The 12375-nt window shown below is 44.5% G+C and overlaps 1 protein-coding gene across 12 annotated transcripts in view; it reads left to right on the forward strand.

The window, feature by feature from the left end:
* TENM4 (teneurin transmembrane protein 4) overlaps positions 1–12375 on the forward strand; it is a 788706-nt gene that overhangs the window by 528796 nt on the left and 247535 nt on the right. The window lies entirely within an intron of this gene.

Consider the following 12375-nt stretch of genomic DNA (forward strand, 5'->3'; position numbering starts at 1 on the left):
GGTGTGTTATTTCCTAGCACGTGAATTGTGTGGGCATAAGCTATGAGACTCGGGCACTATAAGGCATTTAGCATTTTTCAGCTGGACTTCTAAACACATACTCTTTCTTTAAGCCCTTCCTCGTCCTCTTCCCCTTCTCTCCAGGCTAATAGCATCAGTCGTCCCCCTGCTCCCACAGGAACACAGTTTCTAAACCCTTCACCATCCAAGGAAGCCAGGGAAAGCATTAACTAGCTCCAGAGACCTTGGGAAGGATCAGCCTCTGCTGTACTGAGTTGACCCCACCAACCGGTATCCCTCGTCTGGGCCTGCTACGGCAAATCAGCACAGCGTGGCCGTCCCTGGTTCTTCGTGCTTCTCCTCTGTGAATGCAGCCTACCTACATTTCCATGAACTGCTTATCCGCTCCATCACACTGCCCACTCCTGTTGAGCTGAATTCCACCCCCGATACTCGCGCGCGCACACACACACACACACACACACACCCCCACCCAACCGTTACCCATCAGCTATGGTTCCTCGTTGATTTGGAACTTGACCTAACTGTTTATGGATCAGATCATTTTTGAAAAGGGTAAGAAGGTGACAATGGAAGGAAGGAAAACTCATTTGACAGCCAGAAAGCTTTCCCAGGACAAATTCTGCCTTGAGGTAGACACAACTTTAAGTTGAGGAAAGCATGTATCCAGAAAACATCCCACCCCTCCGGCTGCAGCTGGCCTTTCGCAACAAAGTCTGTTCAGATTTTATAGGCAGAAACTTTGCCTAATCCAGCTCTACGTCTCCAGTATCAAGGACAAGGTATATAAAAAGTAATGTTTGTAAAAGAAATGAAAGCAGAAAAGCAGGAAGGGAAGGAGGGCGGGAGGGAGAGAAGAAGGAAGGGAAGGAGGGAGGGAAGGAGGAAGGGAAGGAGGGAGGGAAGGAGGAAGGGAAGGAGGGCAGGAGGGAGAGAAGAAGGAAGGGAAGGAGGGAGTGAAGAAGGAAGTGAAGGAGGGAGAGAAGGAGGAAGGGAAGGAGGGCAGGAGGGAGAGAAGAAGGAAGGGAAGGAGGGAGGGAAGAAGGAAGTGAAGGAGGGAGAGAAGGAGGAAGGGAAGGAGGGCAGGAGGGAGAGAAGAAGGAAGGGAAGGAGGGAGGGAAGGAGGGCAGGCGGGAGGGAGGGAAGGAGGGTGGGCGGGAGGGAGGGAAGAAGGAAGGGAAGGAGGGCAAGAGGGAGGGAAGAACCACCACATGTTTCCCTTTCTTTCATTCCATCGTTTTGCCTTGTTTGGTGCCTAGTCACACAACACAATATAATACACGACTTGCTGTGCACATATTTTGCAAGCAGATGTTCATTAACAAATACAGGCTCAGAATGATACAGTCTTAGATTTAAAATTGGAGTGAACTCCCACCACCTCCTTTTCTGTTTGTCAATGGAGGAAACTGGGGCTCAGATAGGTTAAGTGCTTTGCCCAAGGTCACACAGCAAATTAGCTGCTGATTGGGATAAGCAAAAGAATGAAATCTGGTGGAGTATATGTTGTGAGATAGTTCTACTTTTGGATTCAAATGGTGGCCCAGCCAAGTTATGTGTGCCCCATGCTTAGAAAAGACAGGTTTTGATGCTCTTGGCTTAATTTGTCTATGAATTACCATGACCCTAGGAATAGAGAGCAATGGTGATTACACCTGTCTTTGGCAGACGCCGAAACTCTGTTCTTCTGTCAATTGTCTAGTTAAAAGCAGTAGGGCGCTTTCCCCCAATTCTATCCTAGAGAACATTCACTGATGGTTGAGGAACTTCATGCACATTTTAATGAAGCCTGGGAGTTCTGGTTCACTCTTTTGACTACTCCTGGCTTTAAAAGATTGGAAGTCGGCTGGGCGCAGTGGCTCACCACGCCTGTAATCCCAGCACTTTGGGAGGCCGAGGCGGGCTGGATCACAAGGTCAGTAGTTTGAGACCAGCCTGGCCAACATGGTGAAACCCAGTCTCTACTTTAAAAATTTAAAAATTAGCCAGGCATTATCGTGTGCGGCTGTAATCCCAACTACTCAGGAGGCTGAGGCAGGAGAATTGCTTGAACCCAGGAGGCAGAGGTTGCAGTGAGCCGAGATCATGCCACTGCACTGCAGCTTGGGTGACAGAGCAAGACTGTCTCACTGGAAGTTGGGGTGAGCCCTCTCTCTGAACACCCTTGAAACTGCCTCTGGCTCTAGGCTCTTGAAGGTGGGTTCCAACCTCATTTCTCTTTGTGATCCATTGCCAAATCTCTATTCCATGTGCCCAGGTCTCTCACCATCCAGCTGCCACAAGGGGTCTATATCTTTCAGCCTGTGGGCCTTTCTTCACTCATGCCAGGCCCCTACCTAGAATGCCCTCTTGCTCCCCTTTTGTCTGCCTCTGTCCTGCTTCTACTTCAGTGCTCAGTTTGAGTCCTTGCTCTTCCTAGAAGCTTCCCTAGACCACTCTATCTGTGAGTTGTTGTAGCCTGGAGGGATGTGGCTACTGCCTGAGACTCAGAGCTGAAGGCAAGCTGCCACGGGGTGGGGGAAAAGAAGTATCTTGTTCATTGTCTGCTCTAGCAGACTGGGTAATTTCTTTTTTTTTTTTTTTTTTTTAAAATAATTTATTTATTATTATTATACTTTAAGTTGTAGGGTACATGTGCATAACATGCAGGTTTGTTACATATGTATACTTGTGCCATGTTAGTCTGCTGCACCCATCAACTCGTCATTTACATCAGGTATAACTCCCAATGCAATCCCTCCCCCCTCCCCCCTCCCCATGATAGGCCCCGGTGTGTGATGTTCCCCTTCCTGAGTCCAAGTGATCTCGTTGTTCAGTTCCCACCTATGAGTGAGAACATGCGGTGTTTGGTTTTCTGTTCTTGTGATAGTTTGCTAAGAATGATGGTTTCCAGCTGCATCCATGTCCCTACAAAGGACGCAAACTCATCCTTTTTTATGGCTGCATAGTATTCCATGGTGTATATGTGCCACATTTTCTTAATCCAATCTGTCACTGATGGACATTTGGGTTGATTCCAAGTCTTTGCTATTGTGAATAGTGCTGCAATAAACATACATGTGCATGTGTCTTTATAGGAGCATAATTTATAATCCTTTGGGTATATCCCCAGTAATGGGATGGCTGGGTCATATGGTACATCTAGTTCTAGATCCTTGAGGAATCGCCATACTGTTTTCCATAATGGTTGAACTAGTTTACAATCCCACCAACAGTGTAAAAGTGTTCCTATTTCTCCACATCCTCTCCAGCACCTGTTGTTTCCTGACTTTTTAATGATCGCCATTCTAACTGGTGTGAGATGGTATCTCATTGTGGTTTTGATTTGCATTTCTCTGATGGCCAGTGATGATGAGCATTTTTTCATATGTCTGTTGGCTGTATGAATGTCCTCTTTTGAGAAATGTCTGTTCATATCCTTTGCCCACTTTTTGATGGGGTTGTTTGTTTTTTTCTTGTAAATTTGTTGGAGTTCTTTGTAGGTTCTGGATATTAGCCCTTTGTCAGATGAGTAGTTTGCAAAAATTTTCTCCCATTCTGTAGGTTGTCTGTTCACTCTGATGGTAGTTTCTTTTGCTGTGCAGAAGCTCTTTAGTTTAATTAGATCCCATTTGTCAATTTTAGCTTTTGCTGCCGTTGCTTTTGGTGTTTTAGACATGAAGTCTTTGCCCATGCCTATGTCCTGAATGGTACTACCTAGGTTTTCCTCTAGGATTTTTATGGTATTAGGTCTAACATTTAAGTCTCTAATCCATCTTGAATTAATTTTCGTATAAGGAGTAAGGAAAGGATCCAGTTTCAGCTTTCTACTGATGGCTAGCCAATTTTCCCAGCACCATTTATTAAATAGGGAATCCTTTCCCCATTTCTTGTTTTTCTCAGGTTTGTCAAAGATCAGATGGCTGTAGATGTGTGGTATTATTTCTGAGGACTCTGTTCTGTTCCATTGGTCTATATCTCTGTTTTGGTACCAGTACCATGCTGTTTTGGTTACTGTAGCCTTGTAATATAGTTTGAAGTCAGGTAGCGTGATGCCTCCAGCTTTGTTCTTTTGACTTAGGATTGTCTTGGAGATGCGGGCTCTTTTTTGGTTCCATATGAACTTTAAAGCAGTTTTTTCCAATTCTGTGAAGAAACTCATTGGTAGCTTGATGGGGATGGCATTGAATCTATAAATTACCTTGGGCAGTATGGCCATTTTCACGATATTGATTCTTCCTATCCATGAGCATGGTATGTTCTTCCATTTGTTTGTGTCCTCTTTGATTTCACTGAGCAGTGGTTTGTAGTTCTCCTTGAAGAGGTCCTTTACATCCCTTGTAAGTTGGATTCCTAGGTATTTGATTCTCTTTGAAGGAATTGTGAATGGAAGTTCATTCATGATTTGGCTCTGTGTTTGTCTGTTATTGGTGTATAAGAATGCTTGTGATTTTTGCACATTAATTTTGTATCCTGAGACTTTGCTGAAGTTGCTTATCAGCTTAAGGAGATTTTGGGCTGAGACAATGGGGTTTTCTAAATATACAATCATGTCATCTGCAAACAGGGACAATTTGACTTCTTCTTTTCCTAACTGAATACCCCTGATTTCTTTCTCTTGCCTAATTGCCCTAGCCAGAACTTGGGTAATTTCTAAAGAAAAGAAATTTCCTTCTTACATTTGGAAGCTAGGAAATCCAAAGTCCAGGGTGCCACGTCTGGTGAGGGCCTACTTAGCATGTCATAACATGGCAGAAGGCATCACATGGTGAGAGGGCAAGAGTGCGCCAGACCATGTCTCTCTTCTTCTTATAAAGCCACCAGTCCCACCACTGGGGCTCCACCCTGATGGTTTTATCTCACCACAATCTCTTTCCAAAGGCCCCACCTCCAAATGCCATCAACATATGAATTTAGATATATGTTTCCAACACATGAAATTTGGGGTACACATTCAAACCATAGCAAGAAGGTTACCCCAGCCTCTCTCTTTTCCTACCTTTCAGTGTCCTGCTATGCTCACCATTAGCCAAACCTATCCAGAAGCCAGTGGGCAAGGGAGCCCAGGTATTGGAATTCTTAGGAGTCAGCCTCCTGGGACACAGAAAGGCAGAGAATGGTCTGGAACTGAGGATGGGGCTGGAGGAGGCAAACGGAGAATAAAGTTTTATAGTAGTTGTTTACCCATCCTACTGCCACTGGAGTGCATATCCCCTAGGATCCCTGGTCCCAGTCATTGCATGCAGCTAGCTTCCCTGGCCCCCTCCTGCCAAAGGCCACCTGTGCTTCCCAGCAATTGTGACAACTAGAAAACACCCTTCCTCATTTCCAGACACCCCTATTTAAAAACCACTGTGTCATACAATGAGGCTTTTTCATACATTGTCCCTTCATCACTGTTTCTAAAATGCAAAGCAATTTAATAATCTGAGTGTTCGCCCAAAGTTCTGTCCTGACTAAACGAATGAGGAAGCAGAAATAGCCATATTGTGACCTCAAGGTGCTATTTTTTATTTCCCATCAGAATACTGGAAGGGGAACCAGGGAAGCCCCACAGTCTACTGTCCTCTGTGGGCCCTTCCTTGTGTGTGAGTCCATCTGGGGTTTCAGGCCAAATACTGTTTAGAAGCCTTGAGCACTTACCATGACATAGGACTAAAGTGAGAATGAACCAAAAGGATTTTGTCCAGAGAAGGGGTGAATAGGCAGAGAAAACACTACAAAAAGTGTGAACCCTAGCCTCATGTTCAGACTGGTGGTTACATTGTGGACTTTATTGCTTTGATCCATTCTAGGTTCAGGTAACAATAATAGTGATAGTTTTCTCTGACTCTTGCACAAGACTTTACAGTTTGCAAGGTGCTTTCATATACATTTGACAAGTGAAGAAACTGAAACTCAGGTTAAATAAAGCGCCCGAGATTCTACAGCTTGAAGGAGGCAGAACTGAGTCTGGAAGTCAGGCTATCAGATTCTGACTGCTAACTGTGGTGATAAAGAGCTTTCTGGCCTTCGTAAATTGGTAGTATAGGCCAGGGTTCATTAGCTAAGCTCTCAGCATTGCTACATCACCATCCCATGTCAGTGGTAGTCGATGGCATTTTAATGGAAGCCAAATAACTCTTTCTGTTGGCATTCTCAGGCAGCTGGAGTTTTTGTTTTATGATAATTAAATACCATCATCTTTCATATCTGACAATCTTTAGGACCCAATTAATGACTGCAGTTGCATGCTAGAGTCATCATTAGCTCTGTAGCAAGGAGACCTTCGGGCACCTGTCTGCCATTTGCAGGGCTGGATGTGGGTACTCAGCCTGGCACCCTTTCTTGGAGCCAGAGTTGGCCTTAGATCACAGGGCTATTGACACGATTGAGTTCCTTGCCTGAGCCAAAGCTCTTTAAGTTCATGCCTTTTTCTCATGAATGTGATCTCATAAAAGATCAGTGGTAGACTCCACTGGAATCCTTCCACCAGGGAGGCACCCTGCCATCAGTCTAGGGGGTGCTTATAGCCTATCCCGGCCTGGTTCATCCTCCACATGGCCACTAGAAATCTTCCTCACATGCTAATGTGACCCCCAATCCTCTGAATAAAGGCCAAGGTCTTTAGCCTGGCACCTCCAGGCAGTGACCACCTGGGCCTGCCCCAGCGTCTCTACCTCACCCGCAGCCACTGTTCTCGCACAGCCATTTCACACTAATTATAAAACTGTCCCCAGCTGGCCTTGCTTCTGAACCCTTGCACAGCTATTATCTGCTGCCTAGAATGCCCCTCAGACATAGGTCACATGTCCCTTCTCAGAAACCTTTCCTGACCCTGACAGTCAGTCTGGCAGCTGCTCTCCATGCCCGTGGTGCTCCCTGGGGCTGTGGCGTTTGCTGGTAAGGATTACTGTGGTCAGCACTTGGAAAGTGCTCAGGATGTGGCAGGCCTTGATGTAAGCACCTTTCCTGCATTCACTCACTGAATGCACACAAAGAAGAGTTGTTTAACAGTAGGGTCTATGGAGGCAGACTCCCTGAGTTCAAATTCTGGCTCCACCAATTAAAGGTTTCGAAATCTTGGGCAAATTGCTTAGCCTTTATGTGTCAGTTTCCTCATTTACAAAACTGGGAGTAATAACAGTACCTTCTTTACAGAGCTGTTATGAGGCTTAAATAATCAAAGTATTTAGAAAGTATCTGGCAAGTAGTAAATACTCAGTAAATGTTAACTAATGTATGCGATGATGATAGTGATGTATAATTTTATCATCACCAGTTTGTGTAGTATATACCTGTTTGTATATCCATTTTCTTTACTAGACTATAAGCATCTCAAAGTCAAGGACCATATTTGTTTTATTTCTGAATCTCTATGTATTCAACCTACAGTAGTCCATGTTCTTTCTCTTCCTTTTATTGCCATTACTATTATATATACCTTTTATAGATAAATGACTAGAGGCTCAGAGGTGAATGTGGCTAGTAGGAGACAGAGTTAAGGTCTAGGTCTGTAAGGTCCCTGAGCTCTGCTCTTGTATCTTTGCTAGCTGTCCTCCCAAACACTGGCTACTTGTCAAGGATGAGGCTTATCCTCATCTTTTAATCCATCAAGTCCCTGCATACAAGGGGCTGTTTAATATTCCTGACTGATTAACACTGAGGCCCTCTCCTTATGGCACACCTTGAACCCAGGGCAGAGAGGTATGGATGTGGGTAGCAGCCCCTGCCTGGTTTGCTCTGAGATGCTAATCGAATGCAGAAAGGGGCTTTCATCTTTGAATACATGGTGAGCCCATGTGTCTGGTTTTGTTCTGAGTGTCAGGGCTACAGCCATTCTCATCAGTTTCTGAACTACAAGTTCAGCTACAGGCACCCTCCTGAGACTAGAACTCCTAGGAGCCAGCAGGTTGTCCAGAGTGGGATTCAGTGTAATAAAAGAGTATCATACTTCTGTTAGATATTGTTCTGCTCTTTCTCTCTCGAGGTTTTTTGCTTTGGAACCCATGCTGTAAATGCTGAAGAGTGATCACCATGGTGATGATTCAGGGCTTTGCGATGTGTTCATTCAACATGACTTTATTGTAATTGTGGAATTAATAGTTACCATTTTTCAGAATTACTATATTCCAACCACGCTGCTAAATACTCACATACATTATCTCTTTTAATCCTCATAACAGTCCTATAAGGTAGGCGTTATTTCCATTTAGTTATAAGAAAACTAAAGCTCCAGAGAAAGTAAGTGACTTGATGAAGGTCACACAGCTTCTAAGTGGCAGAGCCAAAACTTGAACTCAGGGCTCTCTGACACCAAAGCCCAGTCTCTTTCTCTTACATACGGCTCTGCCCGGCACTGTAAAGGAGCCTCACTATGATCTTGGTTCAGGGAGGTGCAGCCAGGAAGCTTCGGTGTTCAGGATTTTTGTGCATCTAAAATGAAAACCACCTGAGGTGTTGGAGGACACTAGTAACTGCAAATATATTTAAGAACTTGTAGGAAGCAAAGAAACTTCCTGGAAAACCAGGCTTGCAAAACTCAGGTGCACAAGTGACTTTTACTGGTAGTGGTGTGCACAAATAACAGTTAAAAGACTCACATTTGGGCTTGATTCACGGATATACTTGGTAGCTATACCTGTGAGAAGAGGGTGTAAATTGGAAATTGCATCACAGCTTTGCAGGTATACCAATGTGTACTCTCAGGTTGCTTGAGAGAAGCAACTGTTTGTGCAGGCAAAAGGCCCAACTACCTGAATTGTTCTTTCCCCGACATTCTGTAAAGATTTACTGAAGGCCTACCATGCATCAGGCCCAGCTCTGTGCAGACACTGGGGATATGGAAAGGAATGACACATGGGTCTTTCCCTCAGGACGTAGTAGGAGTTGATGGTACACTTGGCACCCAAGCAAACCCATGGCTCTTCATCCTCCAGAAAGTGGTGAAGTAGGAAAATTTGCCCTTTCACAGACAAACTGACCAAGGACCAAAGGGAAGTGAGTTGTTGGAGGTCAACCAGCCAGTAAATAGAAACTAGAAGAGAGTTCTCTCTTAGGCCATATTTATCTTGTTCACTGTTTTATTCCCAATACCTAGTGTACAAGACTTGGCACAGAATAGGCATTCAATAAATTCTGAATGGGTGAACTGGTTCTGAGATTCCCTCCAAAGATGAGGGTGCATATTCGTAGGGGGATAAAAGAAGGCTCCTCTGTAGCCTCTCACCTCCATAAAAAAAAAAAAGAAGAGTCCATTCAGACCAGAAGAAACATTTGCTCTTTGGGAAGTTTACATTTCTTTCTGGGGTTTGTGAGTGAGGTTTCCATTGCTGAGCTCCCAAATATAGAGCTTTTCCTTTGGGAACCCAGGAAACATCAAGGTCCCCTTTCTTAAGGTTCTCAAGCTCGAAAGGGTGAGGGAAGGGAAATAAAGGGCCTAGCCAAAGCCTCTGCAACTCTGGCTCCAGGCAAGTAAGTAAAGGCCTGCATAGACCCATGGTCTAGCAGGCCCAGAGTGGTCTACTATGATTTTTTGCACACAAATATGAACCTCACTTGCTTGCACTGACAGCTTAGGCCATTCACATGGCTATTCGTTCAATAAACTTAATTGAGCATCTGCTCAATTCTAGGCTCTGTGATCACCCAGCACAGAGAAGAGAAGATAGGGACTTTCACACCTCCCAGAGGAGGCAACATGTGGACATCAGTATGCTTGCTCTTGGGGAGGAGATGAAAATGAGAGGTCTGGGTTGCCTGCTGTCAGCATTCAAGAGGAAAAGGAGGATAGATCAAGGAAGTCTTTCGGGATGGGGAAGCAGTTGAACTGAGGGCTCAAAAAATAGAGAGGATTTGGCCCAGAGCATTCCTTGTTCCCATAGAAAACATTCCTTGTCCCCTAAGGAGAATTTCCTTTTAGAAGTTAGTTTTTAGACCTGAACCAGTGATCTTACTTAAAATTTCATAATTGCAGGACTTTTGACAGTTCCCCTGATCATTTATCAAGCCAGAGCCAGGTGTCCCATTAGTCACAAAGCAGATGTCTGTAGGCTTGCCTGGCCCAGACATTAGATGCTACTGTCTTCACTGAGGACCTTTTTCCTGCATTTAGCCATGGACAGACAGTCCAGGAGGTGTCTAAGTTTTATGCAAAGGCACCATGGTTTAGTAGACTGAATTTGGCCTTTGTATTTATGAGAACCACTGACTAGTTTTGTAAGCCTGTGTCCTCATCTGTAAAATGGGAGTACAAATACTGCCTCCTAAGGGTTGTTGTGAGCATTAGAAAAGTTAAGGATGTGAAAGCACACATTGTAGATGCTTTAATACATAGCAGAAACTATATCAATTAAGTAAAATGCCATGAGGTTGACTCCTAGGGCCAGAGCAAGAGCAAGGACTGGGTAACACTTCTCTGCTGGCCTCTTGATAACCATTGGATGGTAGTGGTTCAGCCGCTGCCTCCCACTGCTCTGGTGGACTACTGCCAGCAGCCTGAAAGGCCAAGCCTGGGAAGAACATTCAGTCAGCCCAGGAGGCTGCTTCTGCTGCTGGCTTCTGTCCCAGGCTCTTTCTGTCTCCATTAAAGTGCTACCTGAGGACAGCTGCACAGAACAAATGACCCTGCACATTCTCACCTTCTTCCTGGTCCAACACTCCCTGTTCTCTGAGTGGGACACTCTGCCTGGACAGGTTGTATTTGCCTCCAGGTTCTCTCCCTTCCCAGCAAGGAACATCCCTGATAGTTTCCTTCTGGTTCAGCACTACAGCACTGCATATCCTCAGGAGATACTATTCACATTCTGTCAGCTTCCTGGGGACCGTCCTTGTGGAAGTTGAGGTTTTGACCATTCAGATGGCCTCAGCACATCTCCTGGCCTCGGAGGAAAGATGTGGCTGGAGTGGAGGATGCATGATGGAGCTGATGGGAGAAGAGGCTGGAAGACAGCCATGGATCGGATTCCGGAGGGTTTTATATTAAGCCAGGTTTGGGCTTTATGCCGAAAGTAGCAGCTTGTAATAAGGAAGTGATCCACTTAAATGGGTTTCTGTTTCTTTCTCCCTTCCACCCTAACTCCCCTTTCCCAAATTCCCCACCAGATTTGCTTTATACCTCTTTGGCATAAAAGGTTGGTTTATTCAAAAAGCAGAGTGATGCATCTTACACTGAAAAATCCATAACACTAATGGTGCCTCATACCTGACTATGCTTGCTGGTTTCCAAAAGCCCTCTCCCTATCCCCAGAAGAGCACAGCTTTTGAAATATTGCTGTTCCTTCTGATTCTTAGTCTCCTCTATAAAATACAGAATTCTCTTGAGGAACAAAGAGCAGAATACTTCAGAAATATTTATTTCCTACAGATTGCCTCATTTGATCTCACAGTAGCCCTGTGATTCCCCAAATAAACAATTTCCCCTATTTTACAGATGAGAAAACTGAGGCTTAAGAGGTTAAATGACTTGACCATGCCCATGTGGTTAATAAGTGGTAGAATCTAGGTTAGAATGTAATTTCCTGGCCTTTTCACCACCCCCATAATATCATCCGCTTTGAAAGACTAGGCTTTCTGTGAGCATAGCTTAGATGGATCGTGAAGATTTACCTCCACAACTTGCCTCATTTGTGGTATCACCAGAAATTGTATTCGTTTTCTTTCTTTACCAATAACACCCACTTAGCCACAAACCCTTGGGCACTTTACTTACCTGCTCCAAGTCTACATTTTTCATCTGTAAATTGGTGATGATACCTGTTGTTCTCAATAATTAAAGGGAATAAATAACGTATCTCAATGTTCTCATCTGTAAACTGGGGATAAAAGCAGTCCCTACTCTGTGGTGGTTGTGAGAATTAGCTGAATTTACACTTGTGGAAGGCTCAGAACGGGACTCTGGCACATTCAATGTGCTCAGTAAATGTTGAGTGGTTTTTAACCACCGGGCCCGGCATGGCTCACCTTATTCAAAAGTCATCTTATGTGGCCACCCCATCTAAAATTTTCCCACTGCCCCTACATACACAGGCCACAGTGCCCTTCCTGGCTGTATGTGCTCTTAGATTTATCACCATCTCAGTAAACTATACGTTTTACTTTTAAAAACTTTGTTTCATTTACTGTGTACCATCATATATAATCAGTGGTTCTAGAATTTTAGCATACATCAGAGTCACTTGGAGGGTTTGTAAAATCAGATTCCTGGGCCCCATCAGGGTTCATGATTCAGTCAGTCTGGGGCAGGGCTTGGGAATTTTCATCTCTAACAAATTCCCAGACGATGTTGAAGCTGCTGGTCCCTGGCTACACTTTAAAAACCACGTCCTAAAAGCATGAAACAATGTGAAGTTGCTGAGATGAGTAACTAGTCTTTTGTATGTTGTCTATTGTTTTACT

The sequence above is a fragment of the Papio anubis genome, chromosome 12 (genome assembly GCF_008728515.1).
Source record: "Papio anubis isolate 15944 chromosome 12, Panubis1.0, whole genome shotgun sequence".
NCBI lineage: Eukaryota > Metazoa > Chordata > Mammalia > Primates > Cercopithecidae > Papio > Papio anubis.